The 15,506-nt window shown below is 51.3% G+C and overlaps 1 long non-coding RNA gene across 1 annotated transcript; it reads left to right on the plus strand.

Annotated features, from left to right (window-relative positions):
* Positions 1-2,239: 2,239 nt before the first annotated feature.
* On the plus strand, positions 2,240-7,123 carry LOC130596788 (uncharacterized). The gene is made up of 2 exons (XR_008971612.1): positions 2,240-2,317; positions 6,329-7,123. It is a non-coding gene; the product is annotated as an uncharacterized LOC130596788 (long non-coding RNA).
* Positions 7,124-15,506: the final 8,383 nt, after the last annotated feature.

The raw sequence follows: 15,506 nt of genomic DNA on the forward strand, positions 1-15,506 counted from the left end.
ACAAACACAGGGGAAAGTGCAGACTGCCTCGCAGCCCAGCACTGTTGCGAGTGCCACGAATTCATCTAAAGCAAAATCTGTTTGGAGCTTTCCTTGCAGATCACAGATGCAGGAATTCAGCCTGTTGGGATGAGGGGTTTTCATAGTCTCTGCAGGGAAATATTTGCTTTAAAGGAGTTGGATTAAAGACCCCCAGCTCGAGTCTGTCTCTCCCCACTGCCACCAACATGACCAGCCTGTGCCAAGTGCACGCTGCATGCTGCTGCTGCCATGTGGCATGGGGGACAATGGGGCAAGTGGCCAGCCTGCTGCATGGCCCCCATTGTACACCACACTCGGCAGCAACCTCTGCAATGTGCTGGTGCTTGCAGGCTGTGCCAGGCCTTCCCCATACCCACAGCCCTGGGGTGATGGGACCCCACTGCCCAGTGCTAGGCACACTGCACCACTGCTGTAACCCTCACCAGCTCCCAGCCTGGTGATGGGTAGTGGTGGGTGATGTTTCAGAGATACAGCTCATGGCTATATCTGCTGCATTGAGGCACTCCCAAAGCTGTGCCTGCTTGGGCACCCAGCCTGGAAAGCCGCAGAGGGATGAGCCTGTCCTGGTTTCAGCTGGAATAGAGTTAATTTTTCTCCTAGTAGCTGGTAGAGTGCTATGGTTTGACTTTAGTCTGAGAACAATGCTGATAACACACTGATGTTTTAGTTGTTGCTAAGTAGCACTTACACTGATCAAAGACTTTTCATTCTCTAACGTCAATGAAAGGGGGCACAAAGAGCCAGGAGGAAGCAAAGACAGGACACCTGGCCCAAACTAGCCAAAAGTGTATTTCATACTACAGCACAGTATAAAAACTGGGGGGAGTCACCCAGAAGGGCAGATAGCTGCTCAGGTCAGGTAGGGTGTCGATCAGCAGGTGCTGAGCAGTTGCTTCGTTCATCACTATCAGTTATTGTTTCGTTTCCTTTTCCCTTTGGTTTTATATTCTCTCCCCTTGTTATTTCCCTTATCATCATCATCGTTATTATTATTATTTTATTATATTACATTGTACTTTAGTTATTAAGCTGTTCTTATCTCAACCCACGGGTTTTACATTCCTTTGATTTTCCTCCCCATCCTGCACGGGGAGGGGGATAGAAGGGGGTGAGTGTGGTACTGACTTACTGGCTGGGTTTAAACCACAGAGCCCTGCCATGCCCCCGGCCCAGTGAGCTCAGGGAAAGGCTGGCTGCAGGAAACCATTCCTTGTTGAATCCCACCAGCCCCATGTGCTGCCAAGCTCCAGTGGAGCAAGGCTGGGTGCTCTCCATAAAACCACTCCACACCCCTCACCAGCCTGCAGCTGGAGAGAGGAAAGAAAAGGAGGAGGGAGAGAAAGGCCCCCATGAAATGGAGATTTATGGTCACCGGTGACAAGTGCAGAAGACTTGCAGAGACCTCCAGGTTTTATGAGCAATGGTTTAGAGTTGACTGGCTGCTTAAATAAGTCTCTGCTAATCCCCAGCACACTGCATCCAGCTCAAATTGGAAAAGAAAAAGGTTTAGGGGGAAGACAGGGGGAAAATGGGAGCATAAAACATATTTTACATCATGTCAGAGGAATATGTAGTTTATAACTATATTATGTTAAACAAACACTACAGGCAGTCAGAAAGGGGGGGGGGGGGGGGATGATGAAGCAGAAGAGCTTTGCTTTGAGCAGCAAAGGTGGGTTTTAATCCAGTGCACACAGCTGAGAGCAGTGTTTCTGCTCCTCTCCAGAGAGGTGCTGGCACCAGGACCACCACATCCAGCCATGCCAGGAGAGGGGACAGCCGATGTCACCATATCTGTGGCAAGGCGGCACAGAAGTGATCTACAGAGCCACAGGATCACCTTCGTTTTTACCTTTCTGTATGACTCTGCCCTTCTCACCCAGCAAAGGAATCAGGGCTTGCTGGAGCCAGACCTTTCCTTGCTGGGCTATGTGTGTCTGCCCCAGCCCCTCCTGCACTCTCACAGGTGAGGACATGGGACACAGCACCCCGGGGGACCCCGGACATCCTACCATGCAGCCCCAAGCAAGCCCACGCAGGTCGTTGTGCTGGAGTATATGGTCCCCTCAGGAACAGCCTGCAGCATCCCCACAACAACAACCCACTCAACCGCTCCCACCTCACCTGCCCTGGGAGGAGATTTAAACCCTCCCCAGCCCAGCTGGAGCACAAGGCTTGGCAGCAGCAACAGAAGGTTGCCTTCAGGAAGCTGGGTTTCCTGGAGAAAGGAGCTTCCTTCTTCATCCTCTTCTCCATTAGCATTGCTGAAGTGAAGGTAGGACATGTTTAGGGCCCTGGTGAGAAGAGCAGCAGCTCTGGCAGGGTAGTGAGCAGCCGCAGGTAAGGCCGTGCCTTTCAAGGGATGTTGGAGCTTGGGGTGAATCAGCTTCATGGGGAAAACTTCCTCTCCCAGGGCTGCTCTGCCCTGTCCTCTCCAGGTGCTTGCTGCTTTGGTGCCATCACCCCCTTTCTGGCGGCACTGCATGGAGCACAATTATGATGCTCTTCCCTCACTGTCTCTAGCAGTGAGCAGCCAGCTGCTTCCATCCACATTGACCTTTCTCTTCCCTTCCCTTCTCTTCTGACCTTTCTCTTCCCTTCAGCCATCAACCAGCCCTGAGGCCACCATGAACAGGCAAACCAAGGAGTGACCAGCCCTGAGCCCATCTCTGATGGGCAGAGGGAGGAGTGGGATGCAGGAGGACCAGGGCCGTGCACTGTCCTGCCGATGTTCTGCCCCAGTATGGCACAAGGGATGCAATTTCGCCATCCCACCACTCAGCCCAGATGCAGAGCTGCCAGCAGCAGCAGGAGGAGGGGAGGTCAGATGAGTCAGTGCCCCCGCAGACAGACCTGTGTTGTGCCTGGATGGCTTCCTGTCTTGAGAAATGCTTGCTTTCATTCACCAGGGTCTCTTGTACAGCAGCTGGAGGCTACCAGGAAATTTATTAGACTTGTAAAACTTCAGGGCTCAAATCTAATTGTCTCCTTCTCCCCCACATCCCTTAAGGGAAACTCTTTGATTTAAGCCCCGATTCCAAACTGAGCCAGCGAGTCAGCACTTGGTGCTCAAAGTCAAATGAGCAATTTATGCGAGGGCCAAAGGATAATTACAGCCCCCATTGTTCAGAGGTCAGGAACCTGGGGAGCAGCTCCGGTCCTCATAGAGGTGTACCCATTGCTTGAGAACACAGGCCCATCTCACACAATTGGGACTGGGACATAGCTTAGGAGATCCCAATTCACCATGGCAGCAGCCAAGGACAGAAATGTGGTGCTTATTCTTCAGCACAGGCATCACCTTGAAGGTGAAGAAAAAGTCCATCTTTTTCTTCAGTGGGCTCTGCTTGCATGGCTGTGAGCCCTAGAATTTGCAGAGGATCACAGAAACTACCATAATGGGATTGAAGTTGTGTTAATCTCTTAAAGACTTCCAGCTGAGCAGGGTTTTGCTCAGCCATACAAAGCAGAACCTGCTGGGTGAGAAATGGAGAAGTGGCCAAGTACTGGATGGGAAGAGAAGGTGGCTCAGAAGCTAAGGGGCTGAAGGCTTGTGTCAGACAAATAAGCCAGCTACTGACAGAATCAGAGGGTAAAAGTGAGAAATCTCACGGGCTGTGATAAAGACAGTTTAATAGGTAAAGCAAAAGCTGTGCATGCAAGCAAGGCAAACCAAGGAATTCATTCACCACTTCCCATTGCAGGCAGGTGTTCAGCCATCCCCAAGAAAACAGGGGTCCATCACACGTAACAGTGACTTGTGAAGACAAGTGTTGTCACTCAAATGTCCTTCTTCCCTCCTTCCCCAGCTTTATATGCTGAGCATGATGCCATCTGGTATAGAATATCCCTTTGGTCAGTTGGGGTCAGCTGTCCCATCTGTGTCCCTTCCCAACATCTTGTGTACCCCCAGCCTACTCACTGGTGGGGTGAGAGGCAGAAAAGGCCTTGACACTGTGTAAGAACTGCTCAGCAATAACAAACATCCCTGTGTGGTCAACACTGCTCCCAGCACAAATCCAAAACATCACCCCATACTAGCCAGTATGAAGAACATTAACTATCCAAGCCAAACCCAGCACAGCTTGTGTCCTTTCTGCAAGGACAGCAGGAGGTCAGGACCTGCAGGTGGGCTGAGGACATTTCCTTTGCAGAAAATTAATGATTTTGGAAGAGAGCTCTTCCTGGGACTGATGCTCTTCCCATCGTGATGGAGGAGCTTCAAGGGTTGGCTGGGGGGGCAGAGAGAGGATGAGCTGCTGCTAGGATATCTCATGGGTTATAGGGGCAGAGGACAGGACTCGATAGGCAGGCTGTAATGCCAGTGCTCTGTGTCACTGGCCCGTCACCAGCTCTATCAGCTGTGACCACTGGGGCTTTGTTGCCTAAAGCAGCTTCATTACAGCAAATTATAAACTCGAGTAGATTTTTCAGCTCTGCCTGTGGCCTGCCTGGCACTAGCAAACATGCTTCCCTCAGCAGTCTCTTTCTTCCCCCTTTTATTCTCTGTTTAAAGATGAACTTTGCTTTCCTGTTCAACAATCAAACTTTGCATGAGCAGCACTGGCCATGGCTGAGCTGCCAGGCTCAGCATGTTCCTTCCATGCACGCAGTGGGGTTCTTCACCCATCCCTGTCCCAGCCTGTGAGTGCTCAGTCCCAGGGAGGGTAGGGAGTGATGCTACAGGGGTGCTTCAGGGCAAGTGCCAACCCTGTAGAGCATCCAGCCTTCTCCCCCCTGGGTCTCACACGCACTGGGTGCTTGCTCTGTAGCATATTGGCATGCCCACGGCAACGGCTGTGCTCAAGGAGAGGCTGGAGGATGGTTGCCAAATGGGGATGTTGAGTGTGGAGGCCTGGGGAATGGGGCTGCTGCTCCTGATGGCTCTGAGCTTGCCAGACCAAGGAAGGATCCCATGTGGTATGCACATCCAAAACCCAAACTTGCAACCTTCCCCGACTTCTGGCTTCCTGATACTCGCAAGCTGCTCACAGGCAATTTGGAAATAAGAAAGGAAGTTTAAATTCGCTCACCAGAAATAGCTTATTTCTGGGGTTGTGAGTTGTCTGGGAGCTGCTCAAAATTTTGTCATTTGCAGTTGGGAGAAGGAAAAATAAAAGAAATAAAAGAGAAATTAGAAAAAGCAAAATCCTGCGAGGGCAGAAAGCAGAAGCCTGGCTGGAGCCCAGAGCCATGTATTAGAGCAGGTGCCCAGGAGATGCTCTGAGCCATCCAATGCACTTCTGAGCTGTGGTCCCCAAGCATCGTGCCATGGAGGGGGGTGACAAGCCATCCACCACAGTGCACTCTGCTGTGCCTCTCATTAACAGAAATAAATGGATACAGTGCAGAGAGGGGATCAGGGTAGATTTATGGGGAGGGATTAAAAGAACTAAATATACATAGTTCGGTAGAGAGACATTTAAAGGAAAGGGCATGTGTGGATAGGGAGGGAATGAAAAGTATAATAACAGGCTATAAATATTTGAAGGTGTAGGCACCAAGAAGCAGATTGATTTATTCGTGGCAATGTAAATGGGATGCAGCTAAGGGAGAAGAAGAGACACGAAGGGGAGAAGCTCTAGACCATTCCCTGCAGAAGGAGTAAGGACCCCATTGCCTGGGCTCGCTAATCAGAGACGGTACAGAATAGGCAAGGGAACACTTGCTGCCCAGGGTTTGGCCCAAGCAGCATGTAGTGCTCTGTTTCTCTGCTGTTATGGCTGCAGACATTGCCTGCAGAGGTGGCCTGGGCCCTGTGGACCCTATCAAACTCAACACCGTGAGATTATTCCATTTTGTTTCTTCCCTAACAGAGCTCAGACAACGCCTGCACTGCTCCTCCTCCTCCTTCCCCCTGCCCCTCGTGGTGCCAAGCTGTTCATGTGTAAGGAGAACATCTCGGGCAGGACGCAGGCTCCAAGTCCTGCCCAGTTTCGCAGTGGCCCCCCTCCTCCTTATCCCCCCACGGTGTCACGTTCTCCCGCCTGAGCACGCCACGCTGGGTGGCAGAGCCTGGCTGGCATCGCTGCCGCCGCGCTCGGCGCGAACGCGACAGATGGGAGTGAGGAAGGCTCACTCTGCCTGTGCCAGGGTGAAAATGGCTCAGCTGCAAATGAATATTTCCAGAAACCTCTTCTTCCTTGGTTTATAATTATGAGCAGATTTTCTTGTGGATAAAAGGGAGGCTGGTTTCAAAAAAGAAATGACCCTGTGTGGGAAGAACTGATTCTTCTTGGAAAAAATATGGTGCCTTGAGCATGGTTAACTCTTCTGCTTCCTCCAGGCAGGAACAGATTCACCGCATACAGATTCCTGTCCGCCAGGTCCAAGCCTGAGGCTTGGCACCGGCCACCTCCCAGTGCAGGAACTGGAGTCTGTTTTAAAACAACAAGTTCCTCTTTGCAGGCTGTGCGTGTAGGGGACTGCAATCCTTCAGTGAAGCTCCTCTTCGGAAGCCCCTGGAGCAGGCAGGACTCCACACACAAAGGTCTCTGGCATCATGACCAGGAGGCACTGGTGATAGTTGTGAGACTGTGGTATTGCCTGTCTGGCACTGGCCATGGATGGCCCTGCTCCACACAAGGGACAAAACTGCCCCCCATGGCTAATGGTGATGCCTGCTGTGGCTATTGGATGGGGAATTTCTGCTGCAGAGACCACTACGAATTGGATTTGGTGTATTTAAACCCAAACTGTTGTTCTCTGGAGGGCTGCTGGGGCTGCTTGCTGCTGCCCCATGGGTGAGCACTATGCTCCATCCCAAGGGTGGGTGCCTTTGCCCAGGGAGAGCCGCTCTTGCCTCTGGAGATGAGCCAAGGGATGTCTGTAGCCACATCCCATCGCATCCCTGTGCATCACTGTTGTGCATTACCACTTTAGCAGCGTACGAGTCAGGAGGTCTGGCAGACAGGATTCCCTTCCCTGTACTGAAATTATCTTTGATATGTCAGAAATTGCAAGGAAAATTTGTGAACAGACGTGAAAGGCAAAGGGGTCCTTGGAAGTTTTCCCCAGCGTGAGAGAAGCTCTTGAAGTTTATTCATATAACAGCCATCTTATTAAAGAGCTTCTCAGAGAACTTTGAACAGCTTTCTATATGGAAACAAATCTGCCTCTATAGCAGCAGTTTTCTGTGTTTCTTTTGATAACGATAATGATCTTACATTTCTGTACAGCCTTTCATCTTGCCGGATCTTAATGAGCTTTACAGATAAATGTGCAAGCTCTACGCAAAGATCAATTCGCCCAACAATGCCAGGCAGCGGCTGCTGGGGTGGATGTGGCAGGTGTCTGTGCAGCCCGCTGCAAGAGCAGGGATGGGAGAGATCAGGTTTTGTTGTGATTTTTCGTTATTTATTGAAAATGCAGGCAGCATTTTAGAGAAGGCGGAATTTGGCAGGCTGGGATTTGGCTGGGACAACAAAGTTGTCTCTCTGTCTTTCCTTTTGGAGCTGTTCCTGCCCTCAATACATATTTCACCCTTCTCCATGCCAGGGAAGGGATTGCTTCCCAGTGGCTGAAACTCCTGCCTGGCGTGGAGGCGGACAGCTTCAGCTCTCCGCTAAATGTTTAATGTGTTTTATGGGAAGGGTGAGGATGCCAAGAAGAGAGCGCCATGCCAGGACAGCTGATGGCCTGAGACCGTGGTGCTCAGCTGAGCAGAGAGGCTCGGATGGAGGCGCCGCATCCGTCACAGCTGCCCGTGGGTGTGCTTCCCGCTTGTTCTCACTATTTCTTGCCGATGCCCCAAACGATGCCGTGGGTCGGGATCTGGTCCCTAATCCGCAGCCTCTGTCCTAGCAGGGTATTTCTAGCAACTGTTGTGTTCAAGGGTAGAAGCATCACCTTGAAAGCAAGGCTCTGTGTCCCTGGAGTCTCATGTGCTCCCAATCCATCAGGCCAAATTTAGCATTGCCATGAGGAGCAACAGTCCCCAAGCAGAGCACATCCCCATCCATCTAGGGCAACATTTTTTTCCTCTCCACAGCAACAAGTTGAGGAATCAACCTTAAGTGCAGAGAAAAAGGCAGGAGCTGGGAGAATCCTAAATACCCCAGGTTTCATTTCTGAGCCAATATCCTGACTAAATATCACAGGCCAAGGAGAAAACTGCGGCTGCTATTGCTCAGATGTCCCCAGAGCCTTCTGCCTCCTGTGGATCTGCCTGCCTCCTGCTCTGCCCCATTGATGGCTCTGGCCTTCTCCTCCTGTTTAAGCATCTTTCACTAGGAAATTTGCTATTGCCCTCCCCAAGCAGCTAACCACCCAGGGCAGTGTCTGTGTGGCACAGCCACTGTACCTCCTGGGATGTGCCAACTCAGTCAGGTTGTGCCCCTTCTTTTGGTCCTTTGGTTCACAAATTCTTTCAACCCTTTGGGGTTTCTGTAGAAGCAAATTCCTTTTCTCTTCTCTGTTTCTTCCACTCAAGCTGACCCCTCCTGAGGGCCCTTTTATCCTCCTGTATCTCCATTTCCACCTCTTTTTGGCTGTGGTTGGGTTAACGCTTCATTTTCTGTTTGCAGTTCACAGAAATTATGTTGGCTCAGGATGTTTTATTTTAAAAGCAAACCCCCCATACTCTGGTTGCTACCTCAGAGAAATAACTGATGTTAAATAGTGCCATGTCTCTGCTGGGAGAGCTGCTGCAGGGAGCCCACGGGAGGTGGACAAGGGATGTCCCAGGCTTTCTTGTTCAATCCTGAGGGTTCAGCTCACTGTGAAGCAGATGAATGGTTCTGAGTTTAGAAACAGAGCAAGATATGTGTTGTGTATGGTGGCAACACCTCAAAGCAGTGGGAGGCCAGAGGTGCCCTGGAGGTTCTTCAGCACTGCTCCTCAAGATGAGTCCTGCTTCCCCGTCCAAGCTTTGGCAATGTGGAGCTGGGCACAATGTGGAGGTATCACAGCTGCGGGTGCATGGCTTCCTTGCTCCCACCTGCACCTCACCTGCTGGCTGGCACAGCATCATGTGTCTCCTCTGCCTCTCCTCTCCCCTCCCTGGGACAGTGATGCTGGCACTGCACCATTTCCCATATTTATGGCAGTAAAGCTGTAATCTCCCTCGATCCTCAGAAACCTCCAGGAGAGATTGATGGAAACACAGGTCGGCCATTAGTGACCGCTGCATAAATCACCCTTATTAGCCAAGCTCCCTTGGCAAGGCGTGCTGATATATGGACCCGCGAAGTCTGTGAAGCATTAAGGAATCATGACTGCATACCTGGGGCAGCTGAGGATCCCTGCTGCATGAACAGCTTATCTGGACAAGGGCAGCTGGATTCTCCTTCTGGCCCTTCTTTTTGTTGTCTGCAAGTTTTTATCCCTGCCCCAAACCACTTGGTATTTTTTAATCAGTCCCAGACTGTGCTTTGGGCTGGCTACTGAGATGATGAACAGCAGCAAAGGGAAACCCACCTGGGGCAGTGGCTCCCAAAGAGAGGAAGTGCCCTGAGCCTGAGCAGACATCCCTCTGAAGAGGTAAAGGTGTCAGAGTAACCTGTCATGGGAGCATTTCCCAGTGCAGGAGCTGTGGGCAGTCTCTGCCTTTCAGTCCTGTCTGCTCATCTGGAAACCTTAAACAGCAAACGGTACCAAACCCTGATGTACCTGGTCATGTGTACAGGCTGCTGCCATCCCATGGTTTGATTTGAGACCGAGTACGTGCAGGTCTTGCTGTGTGAGGGAGGTTGAGGCCGAGACTCAACGTAGCATGTGGATGATGGTGAAGGGCTTTTTGACACTGCAGCAGTCCTGCTACCTGGTGTGTGCGAGGGCTCGAATGCAGTGGGCAGAGTCCACCTTTGGATGAAAGCAGTGAGGGAAGGGCTGTGGAGATGGCATGTGGAAGAGGATGCTTTGTGGCCAATGAGGACAGAAAAGCCTGTGGGGAGATGAGCTAAATGCTCTCTGTGGACATTTGCCCTAATAGAAATTCAGCAGTCAATGCTGATCAGCAGTAAAGGGCATGGACACTGCTCCTGAATGCTTATTTATGGTGGGAAAGCTGGAGTGGTTATCCCGAGAGTGTCTGTGCATTTGGGAAACATTCAGTCCAAGACTGTCAGATTCACATGGCTATTCATATGGCATTTGGTGCGACTGCTACGGTAAGAGGCACCATGGCCATAGAGCTTCTGTGGATTCCCTGTGTTTGCAGTCACTGACTCACTCTGAATAATGGGCAATGGTATAGAACCAGTCTGTAGATAACTTAGGCACAGCCAAGAGCCTTACATTCACAGGGTGATCTGTCTGCTGCACTAAACATACATATCTGGGAGAGAATGTGTAGCAGTTTCAGTTGTGATGCCTTTCTAGGGCCTTACTCAGGCAAATCTCCTGTGGAGTTCGTGGGGAGCTGGGGCTGGCTGAGGCAGTGTGGTGCTGTCTGTGATGCTGGTCTCAGGATGAGCAAGGCTGGCTCCCATGCACACATGGGCATGCTCCGGTCATGTTCACTTTCTGCTCATTTGCATGGAGATGATGGATGCTGCTACATTTGTGTTTCAAGCACTATGGGGAAAGCTGAAATCTTGCAAAAGCTGTTTTTCTCTGAGCATTAAAAAAAAAAAAAAAAAAAAGAAAAAAATCAGGAGAAAAGCTAACAAAAAAGGCAAACAAAACCAGATTGGGGAATGTTTTTATTCATGTCAACTTTCGTAAAGCTCTTCTCTCCTCCTGTTCTTCCACCCACCCAACTAGAGTTCTGGCCCCTGCTGAGCATCCCTCATGGGGAGAATTGTCTGTAGGAAGATGGGGTGCAACTGGGGTGTATCTGATTACAGCAAAGGGCTTATTAGAGAGTGCGCAGCTGAGGAGTGAATCTTTCTTTCCTCTTCAGCTACAGCACAAGGCCTTCTGTGCCAGCACTGGGTTAAATGTCCAATTAGTCTCTCACACTTCGCAGTTAATCGCTGTTGTTTGTTGCTGAGTGAGAGCCGGTGGGATCCATTAACTCCTCTTCCTCCTTGTCTGGCCAGCTGGCTTGGGCCAGCTCCAGGTATGCTTTTTGGGGTCTGCCACCATGGAGAAATCTGGCCGTTTTCCTCTTGGGAAGTGGTGTGCTGCGTTCACTGCTTCTAAGCTGATCCATCACCTCGTTTTTTCGCTGGAGAGGGAGGCACAAAGGGAACCATTGGGACAGAGTTACAAAAGCCTCATCACGTTTCACAACACGGCAACTCGCAGGCAAACATGTAAAGCTTTATATAGAAATATAATTAATAATCTAGTAAAAAGCTGCCTCCAGCTAGTGCCGTAATGCAAAACAAGGCTCAAGGGGAAAGAGGCTTTACGAGTGTGGGTCTGAGTTCACGGCTTGCCCTGTACAATGAAGCGCTGCTTGGGTGATGACTGTTCCATAACTAACCACAGCAGCTCATGGGGTTGCTGGATGGGTGCAGGGGAGTTCCCCCATGAGCCCACAGCTCTGGGCAGGAGAAGGGCTCATCTCCCTGACCCTGGAAGAGCCATGGTGTGGAAAGTGTGCTGCTGGCATCCCTGTGGGACACATGCCATGTCCCGGTCAGTCAGCACCATGCCTCCTAGGCAGCTTGCCGAGCAGGAGCAGAGCAGTCCTGCCCAGCAGGTCTATGCAGACAGGATGGTGTGGTGCATGGTAGGAAAAAAACCCTGAGTGGAGCAATCCTGGCTGGAAACACCACTGTGTGCTGCATGCTTCCTCCTTCACTGTGGGGTGATGCTTCTACAGGGGTGGCAGAGAGGTGGGGCTGGACCGCAGTGCTAGCTGCCTGCTCACCCAGGGCTGGAGGGAGGAGCAGACCACTGGAGACAGGCAGTGTCCCTTGGGGAGCAGAAAGACCATGGCGAGGGAGGTGGTGTGGGTGCAGTGGCTAAGGGGCAGATCTGGGCCAGGTCATGGGGGAGCGCTGGCAGCAGCAGCCCATGCTGAGCAGAAGCAGGGAGGGCTGGTGGAGCCTGTGTAATGAGGGGTGAGCTGGGAGATAACCTGCTGAGCTGTCCAGGATGAACTCTGCTTTCAGGTTAGTCCAGAAGCAGACCCAAGGCAAGAGGATAGAGGTAAGGGAAGCCTCGGATGTGCATGACTGCTTACTGCAGTGCTTGGCATTGGGTGTTGAGCATGTGCCTCCTGCTCCAGCCAGCCGTTCCCTGGGATGTGGGAAGGAGCTGAACCCAGCTTCCCTCACCTCTTCATCACCAAGTATAAAGAAGCAGCATCCATCACCTCTTGCAACTTTCTTGGGAGGGGAAAAAAGCAAGTGCCAGGGCATTTTGTCAGGTCCTCATCCTCGCTGGCTTGGGAGCAGTGCTGTTACACACATACCCCAAAGGGAGCAGATCGGTAAACTGAGGTTAGGCTGAATTTAGCCAAAAGACTTAAACCTCGGAAAGTGGAGAAGCCTCCCTTCTGCCTTGGGCTTCACGGTGTCCGCATCATGCACTAGAAGTGGCACAAAGGCACATGAGCATTGACTGCCCCAGATGTGCTCGCAACACAAGCATTTATAATGCACCTCTTCCCCCTGCCACTGTACTTGCGGTACCCCCAGGTGAAAGGTGTTTTTTGTCTAAGATGGTTAATGCACCCTCCCACCTCTCCAGCAGCCAGGTGAATATTTTACCATTCCCTGTTTATGGGCACAGAGGGGCACTTGGCCTGCAGTGAGTCAATGTCAAAGCAAGGGTTGTAGGAGCCAGCCCATCCTCTCCTCCACAGCCAGCAGCATCTATTTCTCTCCAAGCAACATCTACCCTGTGTGAGACCAGTGCTATAAAGAACAAATAAAATGCTGTGCAAGGCAAAGGAAATGGCATCATTTAAAAATAGGCAGAAGGTTAGCAGGCACAGGGAGGATAAGGCATGTGTGAATAGATGGTAGGAGAGCTAATAGATGAGACCCAAAGGGCTGCAGCATGTAAGGCAGTACCACCAAAATCATCCAAGTGCCTAAGTCAGAGGAAAACCTGTCTTCTTACCTTAACTAAAGCCTGTCCCAGGCAGGTGCCCAGGATGCAGATGGGCTCCACATCTCCATGCTCCTGAGGGACTGGTTGGTTGATTGATTGATTTCTGCAGCACCATTGTGAAGCCCTGCACACCGATTCATCACAAGCAATTAGCTGGGAGTGCTGTGCAGCTCTGAGCGACAGCCCGCCTGGCTCCCTTCAGACTGCTCCGATCCGTCCCCGTACGTCCCTGGCTGGGTGAGGCGGATCACAGGGAGCACTTGGAGATACTCCCAGGGCTTCGAGTCTCCTGGGGCGAGGGAGCAGAATTGAGGGATTTTTCCACCGTTTAGGAGCGTTTGCTCTGCCAGCCCTGCAGGCATGGCCTGGGGCATGTTGCCTATCCAAATTAGGCCACTGTCAGGTTTTGTCGGCTGAGGTTTCATTTAATTGTCTTCATCATGCTCTCTCACAGCAGCCTTGTGTGGATGTTCAGCCCAGGATGCAAAACATCTGGGTAGACCATCGTGATCCCTGGCTGAGCTCTTAACACTGATTTGCCATGAATATTCAGGCGTGTGCGATGCATCGAGGATGCTGTTGCAGTCAAGGATCATGGACTCTTGACTCAAACCTTAGCTCTGCTTCCCTGGTAAACAAGCCCTTGGCTACCTTGGACAAATAATTTCCCTTCACCTCAGCCTCCAGGTGAATAACTGGGAAGATGGGTGAGCAGAGAACTTGCTGCTCTGCACAACTGGGTGCGTAGAACTCCAGTTCAGGGCTTGTCAGGGATAATAGCATTGCTTTTCTCTGGCAGTTGCTGGCTCACTTTGCTTGGACCAAGCTTACCTTTCTCCATCTTTGCTATTCCATCTGTGAAATATGGGAAACAAGCTGGTTTCCAAAAGAGTTGTTGTGATATAAGTAAGGATCTCAAAAATGGGTCCTCTCTGTGTGTGTCAGGACTGCTTGTCAGAAATATTTTGTCACGGCCACACTTACAAAGATGAGTATTCTGAGATGGGATTGACACATGTGCATGAAGCTGGAGGTGGGCAACGTTGGGGAAAAGGATCATTCAGCAAGGAAAAAACGGTAGTAAGAAGGAGTTTAGTTAAGTTTTCATGAATGGCATTTATTCCCCAATGTGATTCGAAAGGGCAGCATCCAGACATCAGTGTGGAGCTTGGCTGGAGCAGGCTGTCCATAATGAGACCCCCTGAAAGCTGGGGCTGCCTTCACCATGGCAGGGGGTGATTTCAGCCTGACCCCCTTGCCCAGGCAGGGGCCATGACCACTCCCCTCTCCTGCTGACTCTCTGCTCTGAGAGCCTTGGTTTGTGGCCACATGCTTGGCGAGAAGGGAGACCTGGAGGCAGGGAAGGTCCTCAGTGGTGATTGATGCGTTCTGCTCTCCAGCTTGGCCTTCTGTTCCATTGCAGCCTGGCCAGCCCTGGTTTCCCACCTCAATCCTGCTCCCAGTGCATGGGAACAGCTGGATGGAACCAAATTTTCACTTGCCTTTGAAGAGCCAGCGGGTCCTGTAGCCAGCAAAAACATTTACTGAAAAAATAGTAATAGATCCTTTTCCCTTTCATCAGGGTGAGGAAGGCAGCTCTGATGTTGACGTTTCTTACCCAAGATTCAGGAATTGCTGTCTTTAAAAATCAGAGCCGGGTGTGTTTGCAAACTGGACGGGCATCTGACACCCATCAGGCCCTTGGAAGCAGCCCAGGGCTTGCAAGGAAGTCCTTTGGCTTCGCTGGCTGTGGTGGGCTTCGGATGGTTATTTCTCTGAAACCAATGCTTCTGTTTAGTGGTTTTCCCTTAATAAGAGATTTTCCTGCTGCAAGAATGTCATCACTGAGGAATTACTGCTGGGCCTCGTCTTTGCATCTTTCAAAACTTGTCTTCAGAGGCTGTTTCCATGAGCTCCTGAGTTCAGCCTCTCCAGGGCAGCTGCAGCAGCTGGGTCCTTCCTGAGCCTGAGATTCACCTGGCTGAGAATGTGCAGCGGCACGTGCAGGATCTTCCTTGGCTCCTGGCTGAAAACCAACCTCCACCAAAGCCTGCCTGTGGCTCCTCTTTGCCTCCTCCACAGGCGCTGGTCCTTGCTGGCTCCTGGGACCCTCCTGCAGCCAGGCTGGGGTGGCACCAGGGCTCGTTGGGTGTGGGAGTGATGGGGAGAGACATTCACACACATGTCCCCAAACCCACCAGAGCTGCTGCTTCAGGGCAAAACCAGAACATCTCATCCCACCAGTGCCCTCTTTCCTCTGGGGGCTCTGTGGTACTCAATGACACAGGCTTCATCCCCAGCCTTAAGAAGAGGTTCCTACACCTCACCTCTACCACACCATTTGCCTTGTCCATGCACAGATGTGCACACACTCTGGGTTTCTTTTAGATGAAGTTACACGTTATGCCCATTGCTATTCCTGCTAAGCGAGATTCTTGTCTCCAGTCTTAAACCACCCCATTCCCCTTCCTGCTGGGCTCAGGGTCAGCCAAGCCCTGGGGCAGGAGGTCCAG

This window comes from Pezoporus wallicus, unplaced genomic scaffold, assembly GCF_028554395.1.
Source record: "Pezoporus wallicus isolate ANWC-B61680 ecotype Strahan unplaced genomic scaffold, APGP_CSIRO_Pwel_v1 contig_5104, whole genome shotgun sequence".
Classification (NCBI taxonomy): Eukaryota; Metazoa; Chordata; class Aves; order Psittaciformes; family Psittacidae; genus Pezoporus; species Pezoporus wallicus.